General features: G+C 36.6%; 1 protein-coding gene across 1 annotated transcript in view; it reads left to right on the top strand.

Moving 5' to 3' along the window:
* The window catches only part of FRS2 (fibroblast growth factor receptor substrate 2), a 46,403-nt gene that overhangs the window by 17,129 nt on the left and 13,893 nt on the right, over nucleotides 1-15,381 (top strand). Inside the window, exon 2 of the mRNA XM_079305130.1 lies at nucleotides 15,265-15,370. The gene's annotated coding sequence lies outside the window, so the exon portion shown is untranslated. The remainder of the gene's footprint in view (nucleotides 1-15,264; nucleotides 15,371-15,381) is intronic.

The following is a 15,381-nucleotide window of genomic DNA, read 5'->3' as shown; positions in this document are numbered from 1 at the left end:
AATAGGTCATCCTAAAGGCTATTCACTAAAGCTCTCACTAGTTATTTGCAGTGTAATCCATGCTGATTAGTGCTCAACTTCATTTGCCATCCAGTAAATTTTTTTAAATGTTTGATGGGTACATATTCTGTTCACTCTTCTCTTTGCCACATAGACTTTGTTTTGTTAAGCCTTCAGATTGTAAGGAAAGGTGAGACTTTGTGAGAGGGTGCCTCTTTTACCTTAGTATGGATGAGCAAAACTCTAAAAACGGTTACAGAAAATATTTTAAATACTTTAGTAATATGTAATATTTAAAATAGTTAATACTTAGGACATTATTGAGTCTCCTAAATATGGATCTTTGGACTTGCTAGTTGTATTATCTCTAAGAACACAATTTCTGTAAGAAAAGTAAACTAATTGGCACCACATGTCTTGAGAGTCTCTTTATTTCAATGTCTTCCACCATTATGTTTTCTCCCCTTGTCTCGTGAACTACTGCAGAGAAAGTTTTTAAACATAAAAATAAAAAAGTGGATTTGTCAGCACTGTACTGACTGTAAATGAGGTGTAGCTGTAGTTTCTTAGGAAGCTTTGTTTAAGCCAAGTTTACTGACAAAGTGTGCACTTTCCCTTTTAAGTCTGTACCATTGAAATGTGTGTTTCGTGTCTTTACAGTTTAGGGTTAGAAGGTTTATAAGCAGTACAACATCAGGTAATACCTCTGTAGGTGTAGAATTGCACATGAGACCCCTTCATAACTTGTATGCAGATTAAGGTATGTATTATAAGCATAACAGTGTTTTAACATATTAAAATCAATCTGCTCATTGCCAGTTCTTGGATGGAGAATATTTTCATTGCATGGGAACGGACAAAAGCTGTGCTATAAAATAAGGATACCAGTTTAGACTGGTAGAGGTGCTCCTGCCAAGGAGCTGTGGCTGGACTGAAGAGTTTTTTTGTCTCTTACACTGTGTGTAATGATCAGCTGCAATCACATCTGCTGCAATAGCTGCAGTATAAACCAACTGTTTTTTAGAGTACAGTCTAAATGGGTGGGATAGACATGCAAAACAAGAAAACTACATTATATAAGTGATTGTAGATTAACAGTAATGGTGGTAGCAAATTCCCAGGTATGCACAGGGGACAGCTGAACAAAGAAAATGGAGAAAGAGGCAGATAACTGAGATGAGGTGTCCTGAGAGGAGAGGCTGCAAGGAATTGAGACGAGGACTGTAACAGAAAGAAAACTCAACAACATAGGTAAGACCATCAGTAAGCAGTTCAGAGATTCTTTCCAGTGTCCTGGAAACAAAAGGTCCTGGCCTTAGTTGCCTCAGGTCCTGCCAGCTGGCTCCATGTGATGCTGTCTCCACCTGACAGAATAACTGGCAGTGTGGTGATTATTATTGATCACCCTACTGATTTACTAAACCCTCCTAAGTTGGTACAAAAGGGTCAGTAGTTATTTTCGGGGTCTTTGCCAGCAGAGGTGTATGTGTAGATGAAGTGCTGTAGAAAAGATAGGAAAAAGTAACTGAGGCAGACAGAAAAGGAACAAACGCTATGTTCAGTAATCATGTTTTATAAGTTATTTGTCATAAAATTTTTACCTGAATTGTTTGCTGCTGGAAAGCCCCTCTTACGAGACCAATGACATTTTCTCCTTTAGTGAATAGGTGAAAGTCATAATAAAAATACCAAAGAAAGTCACTGGAAAAGATCAGAAGTTATATTAATGAAACCTAAAAGTTTACACTTCAGACATTGTAGCTTTGGTACATAGCAAACATTGTCATTTTCCTATCCAAACATCCACATACTTTCAAAGTATTGATGTTTATTGATTTTATTTCTATGGTTCAATTTTTTAAGATCCTCAGTAATCACTTCTGTAATTTATGTCAGTCTAGTATGTCACATGATGTTCTGCTAGAATTTAGTTCTTGCCAGGAATATATTTTAGCATGAAGTAATAATGTAGTTTTTATTCTGAAGCTGCTTTGAATATTGGAGAAAGAGATTTTTTTTGTTGTTGTTGTTTGGTTGTTTTTTTAATGTCAGTGTTTATTCTTTATTGTAAGTTGCATAAGACCAGCATGCATGAACCTATCTTGACTCCTTTGTGTTCTGATAAGAATACAACTACATCTCATCCATTTATTGCAAGCTGTTACCTTTCTACCAGAAAGTTTTTAACCTTGATCTTGGAGCTCTTCAAGACATCAAAGCTCCACCAGTTTTCTTGTCATCTTATTACAGACATTAATTACCATGTATTTATTCTCTGTTTAATTATTTGGTAGTTTTTATAATTAATGGGTTTAAAAGGTTTTTTCATTTTCAAAAATTCTATCAAGTTATCTCATCTTGAAGTGTAAACTTTTTTTCCCATGTAGCCAATAAGTTTTGTGTGTAAATATTTATTAACTGTGGCTTCTAATCCTAGAACTTGTTTAAGATAAAACAGCTCAGGAATCTGCTAATATCCCATGTCTCTTATACACAAGAGAGCACCTTAAAAATTACTGCATTTCTTCACACAATAAAATACATGGTCTCAGGTGGCAGGGTGTTCAGCAGAAATTACTTTTAAATTATTATATTTTCTTTTGGTAACTAGTAAAAGTCCTCTCCATGGACAGTGGTAGTTCAGTGTACCTGCTTTAGGCTTTTTGTGTATCATTCCTTGGACTTCCCTGAGCAGTTGAAAAGTGCTATAGGGAGTGAGAAGATCCTGTAACTACTTTGCAGGAGTTTGAATAGTAAATATTTTTTTTTTATTTCAAAAAAAGCTGATAAAATATATAGTTCACTGCAGAAATGCTAATAAGCTGGATAGAGAAATGCAACAAGGGAAATCAGTACTTTATGTATGTTACTGCTTTGAGTTTTCACTTAGACAGTAAATCTATAAGGGGCTTAGTAAGTCAGCTATCTGTTGGATTTGTTTTTTAACTTGCATTCTTCTGTACTTGAAACCCAGTTTAAGATGTTGAGTCATGTATAAATACTACATTTAAAATACAAATCTAGTTCTTAGAATTGAGCGAATTAGAAAAGGTTTTGTTTTCTTTCCACTCTTTTCTAAGTAAGTGCCAGCAAGCTTTATGGGCTTGTTATTTAAATGGGATTTGTGCCAAGTCTTATTACATTTCATGTTTTTAAACAAGTGGTGCTGGTTTGCTAGAGACTACAGTTTTTACCCACAAAGGGCTATACTTTTAGCATCTGTGAATGACTGGGTTTTGTGTCCTTTTTGGGCAGACTTCTAATACTCCGTAGCAGCAAATTGGCTGATTGAACTATCTAACTAAACTTACCTGTCCTCCTCTAGATAATTGTTGTGTTGGACTGGTGTCCATTTTGCTTGTTGTAACTGTTTGAAAATTAATCTCCAAGTTTTGTGGATTGGTCAGAACCATAACTTTATTTTAATTATTCTGTTAAAAAGAACCTGCCTAAATCTTAATTCTTATTTATTCTGTCTGTTCTTTCAGGTTTTGTGACTTTTCATTGATAGTAAGAAGTGACTTATTACTTAACTGGAACATGGAATCAGTCACTACAAAGACATATCTGTAGGCATGGTTTCAAAGAGCATTTCTCTTTGTGGTGCTGTCAGGGTAAACAGTGCCAGCCCCTGACTTATGTTTGAGTGCTCAAGTGGTGAACCTGATCAGGAATCTGGTCCAGGTTAAAAAATAGCTGAGCAAGGAAACAATGATTATTTTTAACCCAGAGCAAATATGAGTTATGAGTGACCCACTGATGTTTGGAAGTGATGGGTAACTGAAAAAATATTTCTAGAAAGGAAAACCTGAGACAGCTGGAATTCAGGTAGGTATGGGCTTTTATTATTACTTTGTATTTCATTTCTCAGTACCAATAAGTAGTATTTTACATACCTTTAGGTAGAGATATATTAGCTGGAGGAGGAACATGAGTCAGTTCTCCCCTTGCAATTCTCCACTGCCTCCTGCAAAGAGCTGCTTGAACTGCAGGGGAGAATAGGACGATGGGAAGATGAAATGAACCTTGACATTGTGAGCTTCAGTTTGAGGATTGCTGGTTTAGGAGATGGTGGCTAACTTATGAATAGGGACTCTTCATGGAGGAGACAACTCGTCTGCTTTAGCCAATAGTGCCTCAGAATTGACAGCTCACATAGAGGTCTGCAGAGTTTTCAGAGTATCAGTATTCCATTTGTTTTGGTTTCTTGTTTGCAAGGCCTTCTTGAAGTTTAATAATAAAAATTTAACAGCAGAGCTACTGTTTGGACCATATAAGCTGATGTGCTCTGCCAAGTGGTACTACTTCACTGTCCATTAAATAGCACAGCTGGCATACAGTAATGAAAGTGTGATTGGTTTGTGCAGTGATTTGTATAAGAGAGTATCATATAAATATGAAGAATTAATGTAGTGTACTCTGCACATGCTACCACCCCTGGCTTCAAGTGTATGTTTTCCACTGTGGAAGTTCATCAGGAAAAAAGCACAAACTGTGTAGCTGTGGAGGGTAAATTTTGGATACTTCAGTCCCAAGTAAAGACAAGACCCTGTTGTGTAACTGATAGAATTTTCAGAGTGCTGTGAGTGCTGCTTTGATGTAGTCATGATTAGTAATGGTAATAAAGTTCTGGCATCTTCAGCAGTCTCTAGAATTAATTCTTTATGAGAGAAAATGAGCATTCAATATAGCCATCAGATGCTAACAAAATGGATGGGCAAAGGGCAAGCTTGTTCATTCTAGCTATAAATCAAATCGGTTAGTTTTCCATATGCAGAAGTCAGAGTTTTAGTGTGGTATTTTAAACCACAACAACCTCTTTCTTATTATCTAGATATTACAGAAATGTGCAGCACAAAAGATTGAGTCACAAAATAATACAGAAACGTATAGCCAGCATGAACTCATATGCAGTGATTATCACTGAATGCAATTGCAGAGAAACAAAACATCTGGATGGAGGGTTTGAGGGGGCTCCAGTGTTTCAGGTGATATTTGACACTGCAGTACTTGGAATTCCATTCCCATGGCCAAGGAGAAGAGAAGGTGTGTGAGGTTTGTCAGAGGCTGAAACTTAAGGCTACTGTGATTGCACTGGGAAAGTTCAGGGCACTTCTTTAGGCCTTTCATTTAGGAGGCTTTTTTTTTTTTTTAAACCGAGTTGTGTCACTCTTGATTTTTCAGTTTTCATAGGTACTTATGAATCCAAATCTTGGATATGGCTGCTTTGTGAAAGCATGAAGTGCACACATTCTGGCATCATAGTTGTTGATTAGAAAACATGCATATGTTATGAAAACGAAAATCCAAAAGGGCTGATTTTTATCCTTAAATATCTGCCACTTATGACAATAGATAATTTCAGTACAAGAAGTGAATATGATTTTTCTGTGTAGTCAAATGTACCAGTGCTTTTGTCATGTGACACACAAAGTTGACAGTTTAATCCTAAAAACCTCCCACAGAAATTATTTTCTAAATGATACCTATTCAGACTTGTTAATAGAAGGAATCCTATGGAAGGACTTGTTTAAACAGAAGTGTATACATATATTTATACGCACGCACACACACACACTTCTGATGAATATCTATATATTTATTTTTTCTCTCTGGTGAGGAAAGCTTCAGTTTGTTGTAAATATCCTTTCTTCAACATGGACACACCTTCACTGTACAAACAGTCTTTCAATCTAAATATATGAGACAGTAAAGCGTCTGAAGATAAAGCTGCAGTAATGTCTTGGGAAGAGCTAAGTTTTACAAAAAAAGAAGAAAATAAGATTTTCTTCCAGGAAATAGAGTTGGTAATAGAAATTACCAAAGGTGATCCAGGAGAAAAAGTAATTGTGTAAATAGTAGCAAATAATGAGGCTCACAACTGATGGTATTGAGGAATTTGCAAGCTATATATTCATTCTTATAATACAACTTATTATGTTGAAAAGTAAAAGAGAGCACATGGTTAATCAGGCTAACTTTGTAATGAAACCAGTGGTTCTATGACAGTTATTTTTCTGTAAGAATCAGAGATTTTTTTTTATCTTTTTAGGAAGAATGGCATAACAAAATTCAGTGCAAGATCCAATGGTAGGGCAACATGATATTTGTTTCTCTGATATTTAAGCTACCTGAGGTGCATTTTCTGACAGATTTAATTTGCTTGCACTCTTGTGTCCGCTTGTTTGCCATGCAGCCAGATTTGTGCCCAGGTGGCTTAGTCAGGATCCCTTGTGAGTGACACATGACAAGAAAAAAGCTGTAAAATCTTATTGACTGGTAATATCAAAATTATTTTTGTGTGATCATGATGTTTTAATCATCATGAGATGCTGTGATATGCTTTTCTCAATCTTCAGCTTCCATGAGTCATAGGAGGGGCATCTGTTCATTTTCTGTTTTATTTATTTCATATGTCTTAAGTATGTGTCAGTAGTCTGTTTTGGGGATGTGGTAACAAGAAAAGGAACAATGCACATAGTAAGATGCAAACTCGTGTTAGGCTGCAGGCTCTTCCACTGGTGGCTGTTCTGCTCAGGACTTGCATTCCTATGGGAATGGTGCTCTTCCTTACCAGGGCAAGCTAAGCTTTAATCTTTGTCCTGCTCCTTGTTCTGCTGTGTGGATAATGACCTCCACATACACACGCTGACATCCACGTTTCTGTTGATACATATTCTCCTAATATTACTTTTATAGCTCTTTAAAATACTAAAAGGACAGTTATACAAAGCAGACAATATGGATTCTATAAAAAGCTAAGTTTATTCTTTGTTAGAACAAAATGTGAATGGCAGTTGTCAAATGGGATATAAATCACCCACAGCATAATAAAGCTTTGTAGGGCTCTGTATTGAGAGAACTAGGCTAATACAGACTTTTCTGTAGTGTTTCAGCAGTGATCAAGAAGTACACATTTTATAAGACTCTAAATGGAGCTTCCTGAAAACAGAAGTACAAGGAAGTAGACCTTTTAGGTGTGTTAATTATAGGGGACTATGACTAAAGGCTATGACAGGTAGATCAAACTAGTTTTTAGTAGTTTCCATCTCAAACAGGAAAATAATTTTTAGGGCATGGATCAACTAGACTAATGGGGAGGGTGTTAAATCACTAACAAAGAAATATGTGAAGATATAGTTGTTTATTTATGTGAAATTGACCGTAAGATATTCAACAATGAAAAGAAGAAAATAATTGCTTGGATGCACAGGTTTGATTATAATTGGATTTTACTTAAATCTCTGTGCACATCCTAACAATCAGAATTTAATGAGTTGGTGTAGCCCAAAGCACAGGCAGACATCTATGCAATCAAATTACCATGATTTAGAAAATCAGCTACATTAACTAAGTGTTTTTATGCTCTTCTTCACTGTGAATAGAAAGAAAATAAATTTAATTTAAATCTGCTTTTTGGCAGATGTAGTTCAGTGGTGACGAAAGATACCCTAAGACTGTGGATTTTACTTCAGTGACCAGTCTGCATAGTTTTGATTTAGAGGTGTAACTAGCTGCTATTAATATTTCTCTTTTATGTAATAATTTGGGGCCACAGGGTAGCTAAGTTTAAATTATTATTAGAGTGTCTCCTTAAAGTGGGAAGAAAAAAATGTACAAGAAGCACATGAGGAGATAGGTAAACAGAGCTGAGAAAATTGTGAGTCTTTCAAAAGTGATGGGAAGAGTTCTGTGTGGAAAATGGAAAACTGGTAAATAAAGAAGGCAAGCTGTTTGTTAAATAGCTTGCATAAGATCTTGGAAGGAATCAGTTGTCAATTTTTTAAGGAAAGAAAACCATGTATAAAAGCTTGATGTTCAGGTAAGGCCAAATTCCTTGTATCCAAGTGCTAAGAACTTGCTGATAGTGGAACCAATGGATAGATGAATAAGGGCACATACTGAGAAAACATACTGAAATTATATATATACTGTGTTTATTTATTTATTTTAATAAAATACAGTGGCATGGTCTCAGTTTTGATAATTTCTTACTGATTCTGCTTAACATTTCAGTAAGAAAGACCTGGTAGGCTTTACAGAGCTGTTTCTAGTAATGTATTAGAAAATTGTGTGTATAACATGTCGAAAAACATAAAAGCAGAACTTAACCCTTCCTGAAATGTTTGAACAAACAGTATTTCAAAGATTAAAATATTACAAAATATAAACTCAATGCCATTTACTTAATTACAAGATTTGGTACTTTACTGGCTTTGAAAACTTGGCAAGAGCTGCCGGCCTCAAGTTGTAGGAGGCATTTGTGGTTAAATATTGGAGAACTGACTCACTGTTTAAACAATTTCAAGTCAGCCTTCCTTTTCAAGAATTAAGCTAGATTCTCTTTTCTTCCTTGGCCCCATTGCTTAATTAGCCTTCTAATATATTTTCCTATCTCCTTGCCTTACTCCTTGATCCTGTATCTATCCAAAAAGCATTTCTATAGCACAGGTCTTAAAACTTCAGTCCCATTTCTGCTGGTTTATTGTTGTGTAAAAATAATCCTTGCAGTATATTCTACTTCTTAGAGGATATTTTAAAAGAGATTCAGATTTTCCAAGAATAAAATAATTTATAATGCTTGCTTGTTTAACCTAATGTCATGGTTTGGAGTTTGATGTTCTGCTGTTTCTTTTAAAAGGATGCAGTTAATCTGGCAGACATTCACAGAAAACAATATGGTGGTGTGGATCTGGAGAAATTGTTTTACTAAGAAATTGAAAAATATTTGCATGTGTGTAAGTTGTTTTAAAAATGATACCAAGTAAAACATAAGTCTTGTTTCTCTGGAAGTTTAGAGTAAGAGGATCATTTCTTGGAGAGTGATTAAAGAGTAAAACAAGCAATGATGTCCCACATTCTCAGAGGGATTAGTGGGGATGGTAAAGCAAACAGCTTTTGTACTCCTGTTCAAGATTCATGTTCATTAAAGATTTAGAGTTTTCAAAATACACTGAGGGTAAAATTTGAAACTCTGTTTAAGGCTGTGTGTGTCCATGTGCACTTGTTGAATAGAACAGTTGTACCAACCTAGTACCTGAATGAAATGTGTGATTACCCTTTATATTGCATTGGGACAGGCCAAACTATGGGGGTACCACACCTCAGGATGAGGGAATGCAGTTGTTAGAATGTCATGCTAGAGCAAAATGGAGAGGTGTAGGATTGGTGTTATATAAATTGAATGCCATGATGTATTCAGTGTTGGCACACCACTGCTGCCTGCTGCAGTTCTCTCTGCTCATCTGAGCTCAGCTACTTGACCTGGTCTTTAATCTTCACTTCTGCGGTAGTTGTGGTGAATATAAGAGCCTTTCTGTCAGAATGAGCATGTTTTTTTAAGGATTTACTGTTGAACTGTGTTCCTGCAAATGTTTAACTATCTCACCTAAATTCAGCAAAATGCTGAAATTAACACTTTTAAGAACTGTAGAGAATTAATTTAATAGTAGCATACCATTTCAAATTTTTGCATAATGACTCTTCAAGATCAGTGTCTCGTTCTGAGTTTAAACAAACAAGGCTCCAAGTTTGCCTTTCCTTATGTTTTATTTTATTTCATTTTAGTTTTATTAAATGATATTGGCTATTTTTTTTTACCACTAACAAATATGCAATAAAAAGTTACTTCATTTTGAATCTAAATGTATGGAAATGTATACAGCAAAACAGGTCAAGTTGTGAAGTGATCTGAGTGTTAAAAAGCAGGAGCAAGAAGAAAAGAAAATGTGTGAGTTTGAGGAGCAGGCAGTTGGCAGCAGCAGAAGGTGCCAGCAAAGGAATGCTGCTGAGAGGGTGAGTTCTGGTGTGATCCTCCTCAAGATGTGTTCAAAGAGGGCTCTGAGGGCACTGCACTGAAATGGCAAGCTGGTCTGCTCAAGCTGGTGTGTGGTTGCAATAATTTTGTTTTCAATGGAGCCAGAAAGCTTTTACAGTTTAGCTTAGGTTCTGTCAGTTTTGTTGTTTTTGTTTTTTTCCTTTGGAAGGGGCTGAAGAGAGAAAAGGGGCGTACGTTTATTGCTGTGTTTTAATCATAAGTCTGACAACATGCTCATTTAATAAAAATACTGAGAGAAAACTCCACCTGTTAGCATAAGCAAAGTTATAAACTAGGCTCTGCAACTTCACCTCAACCCTTCGTACTTTGTTTTCCCTAATTGCAGCCAGTGGCACCAAACTATTTCTCAGCATGTTTAGTTTCTTCTTGGATTGCCTTCGTTGTACTTTTTAACTCTGTTATGGTTTGTTATGCTTTTTTCATCCTTCTAAGGTACTGAGGCACCTTCAATATTAATTTTCTTAGTAATCACTGCCAAGTGGATGAAGGGCAAAGACTATGTCTGCTCTTAATTCAGTTTGCTTTACTATTAAAGCGCCTTCTTCCCAAAATGCATTTGCTGCTTGGGTGTGAATTGTTGTTGCATTGTTATTTGTCACACTGTGCAAGGCAAGAGCCTTCCAGAACGCCTGAAAGAAGATGGTGGCAGGTGTGGGCAGGCAAGGAGAACATTTTATGCTTCTTTTGCTGTATTTCTCATGGGTTTCTCCCTGTTCTTCTGAATATTTATATGCCATTAAGCCCTGTGTTTACGTGGAAGAACATTCCAGCTTTGGCACCTCTTTTGTCTGTTGTGTCTCCAAACATTCAAGTCAGTTTTTGCTGATGTACATATTTTATTTTTTTTTCCTTTTGGTAATTATAAAGCAAAGAAGTCCTTTTTTTGACTATTGGGGAAATAAGGCTCTTGGATTTTAAGTCCACACTCAATAATTACTAGCTTATTTTGGTGCTTCATGTCTTATGTGCATGTGAGGTCTGGTATGTGGGAGTCCCATGTACCAGAAACGTTTTGTTTTCCAGTTGAAAAACTTGGCTTCATGGCAGTGAAGGTATGCTAGCCAAAATAAACAGAAGGTCAAAGTATGGATTATTTTAAGTCCGAGTGGATACCAGGATTCTTAAATCATGTAGAATTTGCCAGCATGGATTACGTCACGACTCTGAAGACCCAGGATATATCACATTAGGTACAGAGGTTATCCGTTTAATCTGTGTCACTAGCCAGTTGTGAAATGGGCAGTTTTCAGCTGCCAACAAAATTGAAAGGACTGACTGCTGGACCTTTCAGCATCTTTCACCTATATTCTGAAATTAATAACATGCCAATAAAACAGTTTTTGTCTTACTAAATAACATTTTTCTTACATGGTAAATTGGTTTCTCTTATTGTCTGTTTGCTGTCTTACATTTTCATACGAAGTTTGTTTTGTGTGGAAAGCTGAAAGCAGCTTTGCTGTAGTGGCTACTCTGGTTAATGAGCGGAGGGTGTAATGAGTTACAAATTTAATATGTATAACCTGAAATGTTCAGATTTATACTCTGTTTCAATTTAATCTCTGAGGTAGTACTTTCCAGATGAAATTATCACCTGCTGTAGAAAAAACATTGACATCAACAAGTGCTCAAAAACTGAGATGAGAAAATTAGTTATAATGTATTTGTAGGGATTTGGCTGTGTTTTCTTCAAGTATTTCCAATTTGTGTGTGAGATTGCAGAACGTACTAGGCAGGTGTACTGATAGTCATCGTAATACTAAATTTGGGATGCTTCTCTGAATCCCTCTAGAAATGTAAACATCCAAATTGTTGAGGGCCAGGAATTTTGAACTTTGTGAGGAAGTTATCCAAGGTAGTTTTGCCTCCTTCAGTGTGTTCAATTGTCTAGCACATTGTGATATTTACTGCTAGTGTCCAGTTTAGATGTAATTTAGACAACCAACATTAGCACTCTGTTTCTTGCACACTAAATAGAAAGACATAACAGAGGACCTAGCAGAGTGGCAAGCTAGTAGTTTGGAAGGCCACTTTCTCATTTGAAAAAACTGTGCAAAAGATGAGTTAACAGATGAGGCACCCTTGCTTCTCCCTACCTTTTCTGAAGTGTGATATGGTTTGGGTTTTTTTCCTCTCCCTGATTTTTAGGAGGTTTGTAAGAGGAATTTATGTGTACAGAAAATATCTCCAAAAGTTAATGTTTGATTCTGTAATCAGAGCATGCAAAACTTGAGTTAAAACCAACTTCTAGATCAGCTTTGCACCATGAGCTGACTTGAATGGGGTGACTACAAGCAAATGAGGAGTATGACAGCAGCATGTCCGCGTGGGCTTTCTTGCGCAAGGGGAACACACACCTTGTTCCCTTCGTTCCCAGCCTGGGGAGACTGCACAATTGCAGAAGTTAGAAAACCTACAAGCTTTTGATTGTGTTCTTTTTAAATTATCTACTCTTGTTTGCACTGATGACTTGTGTTCCTTGACTTCTGAGAGATTAGCATAACTTGTTGGCCCTGCTTGGTATGTGAAAGAAAGAGCTTTTACTTCACAAAGCCAAGTAATACATTTTAGTGAAGTTACAGCAGTTCCTACCTTTCACACCCATGCTGCTCCTGGTTTGTCTCGCCTGGGATTTTTACCTTGGAATGCAGTAATGAATGTGTTAGGGAGAAGCAGAAAATATTCTCCATCCCTTTCCGCCTCTTTGCATGGCTGCACCCAACCACCACCGATGCTTTGTGATTGGGAAATTACAGCTACTAAATTTGACATTGTAGACATAACTTAGGGTTGTGACTGTGCAAATGTCTACTTCATCTTGTATGTTTAAGTTTGGGTAAATATTTTGCAATCTGGGAAAATTTAAGAAAGTCCCGAACTAAGTAAATAGCCAACTTGTAATTGGAAGCAACTGTTTGGAGAATTTTGTTATTGCTTTACATTTAAAATAAGCTAGGTGCTGCAAGTTTGTGTGCTTTCTTTAATCCATTATAAAACTCTGTTTAGATTGTTTAAGAATCATTCTTAGGTAACTGAAATAGACTAGTCTGCTTTAGGTAGCCAAACCATATAAAAAGTTTAAAACTGTGCTAGAAAAAAAAAAAGGTAAAGACCAGTGCAAGCATACCTGCATTAGGATAGCTTGCCTATGACCATTTTTGTTTTAATTATTTTTCTAATTACTACCTCCTAAGATTTCACCAGAGTGGGTGAGTCAGGTTTTATGCTCCCTCTTTTCATTCTGCTGTTCTGAAAATTTTAGCAGGAAATTTGGTAAACTTTAATCCCAGTAGTTAGTGAAGTGGCGAATTTTTCTGGAAACTTAGATGAGTCTAAGACTATGACTCTGTCCCCAGCTGACCCTAGCACTTGCTAGACTCTCTGCTAGCTGTTTTGGTAATCTAAGCCAGCAGAAATCTAACCTGACCAAAATAATAGTTTAATAACACCAGCTAGATTGGGTAGGGCCATCCCATAATCAAAGCTTGAGCTTGCAGAGGGATAGGTACACAACTGTATGCAAAAGTACATATCCATCAAACAGTTCAATAAGTTTACCTTTCAGTACCTTTGTGAAATCTAGGGTTTAGTTTCAAGTTCAGTATAAGTTGTTAACCATTTCCTGTTTTTAATGTCTTATGGCAGAGCACTCACAAATCTGTCCTGGGTTGATGTCATCCAAATATGTTAATTAGAATGGCTTTATTGAGTGACACTTGAAGTATCAGTTTGTCCAGTATCCTGTTTCTGATAGTAAATAGTAAACTCAGCCAATAGTAAATAAATAGGGAAGGGAATAGTAAGAAGGAACATTTTATGATCATTCCTTAAGACCCCTCTAAGTATCTGCACCCTAGAGACTTTTTGAGCCAGGTATGACATCCGTGAGTTTAAAAATTCTCCATGGAGCTTGCATTTACTTGCATTACTTTCTAAATCTTTAAAATTTTGGAATTCATTCCTGCAAGACATTGCAGATCACAAAGTTTAGCTACAGACCATGTGCAAAAAATAATTTCTGTCTTTGAACCCCCCCCCCCCCTTAATAATGGGGCGGGAGGTTAATGTCAACTGGTGTTCCCTAATGGTTGCATTTGGAAAATAGTTGTGCTTTATTTATCTTCTCTTTGCCACCTATAATTCTGCACTGATTTTTTTCTGCTCTGTGTGCTCCCTTTTTTTCAGGCTGAGCCATCTGAGTAGCATATTTCTGCTTTTTCTCTGTCGTTTTTGACAGGGAAGGTCTGATGGCATACATTACTACATCTGTGGATACTCTATGGATTCATACAACAAAATTGTATTTTTGGTTTTGACACTTTTAAATCTTTCCGGTTTTGTTTCATTTGCTTTATGTTAGCTATCTAGCTGGAGTTTCTGTTGGACTGCATGACTATGTGACTGATCTTTCTTAACAGATAGAGCTCCTTTGCTAGGAGTGTTATTTTTGCATTTGCCAGTGTTGAATTTCTGGTAATCTCTTGCACAATCCTTTCACAAGTAAGAGGGTTCTGCAACTGGTGTAATCATGCCTAGGACCTGGGATGAAATTAGGGCTACATTGCATGTGATATATGCAAAAATGCAGAGTGCTTTGGTTTGCCAAAATTATTTTAATCCAGAGGCAAGACAGGGGACAGCTGATGAATACAAAGAATTGCAGCAAAAAATTTATAAGCAAAGCTGCAGTGGTCTCAAAGAAGTTTGCAGAGACATAATAATAAAACATTATTCTGAGAAATAAGCCTTTCTATTGAGTTTAATAAGCAGCATCAAAGGAAACATCAAGTGCTTGTTTGGCAATTTTAAAAACAGAGAGCAGAGACTGCCAGCTGTTAGCATGATGGAAGCAGCAGTTAGCTTTCAGTGTTAAATGTGAGTGGATAGCTAGTGGGAGAATAATCTGAGGGGTGGGGAAGTAAGAGCAAGCAATTTATGATCAGTGTCATAGAGCAAGAGTCATGGAGGGAAGCAAAAAAAAGGTGATGTGTTAGCCATACAAGTCAACATTTGTGTATGTTCGGTAGGATTAGCAAGTGGGAGTTAAATAGAGTGAGTTGTACATGTTCTTCTGTTTGTGTGCTGTGGTTTGGTTTGGGTTGGGTTGGGTTGGGTTGGTATGCACTGAGGATAACGGGAGCTTCACATCTGTCATTTCCACACTGAATTGGGTATGCAGTGACAGGAGAATGAATGGAGTCCCCAGTGTGACAGGCTACACTGCAGAAAGGAATGCCAGATTATTTTCTTCCAAGGCATTGAAATGCCAGAGCAACTCAGAGATCAGTCTTGAAGACATCATGAAGACCTTACTTGACATAAGACTCACAAAATAATTATAAAGAAAAGGATTGTATTTTTGTTAGTTTACTAACTGGCATCTTAAAAGCAAGAAGAAAAAAAAATGACATTTTTATTTACCTTTCTAGTTCTAGGTCCAATGATTAGTCCTGTGACAAGACAGCATGACACTTTGAGTATGACAGAAGCCCTGATGCTGCAGCAGAGGGTGGGAATATTAATGGCCAAATCTAGGTGAGTGATTT

This window comes from Erithacus rubecula, assembly GCF_903797595.1.
Source record: "Erithacus rubecula genome assembly, chromosome: 4".
NCBI lineage: Eukaryota > Metazoa > Chordata > Aves > Passeriformes > Muscicapidae > Erithacus > Erithacus rubecula.
This window is presented reverse-complemented; position numbering and strand designations above follow the sequence as displayed.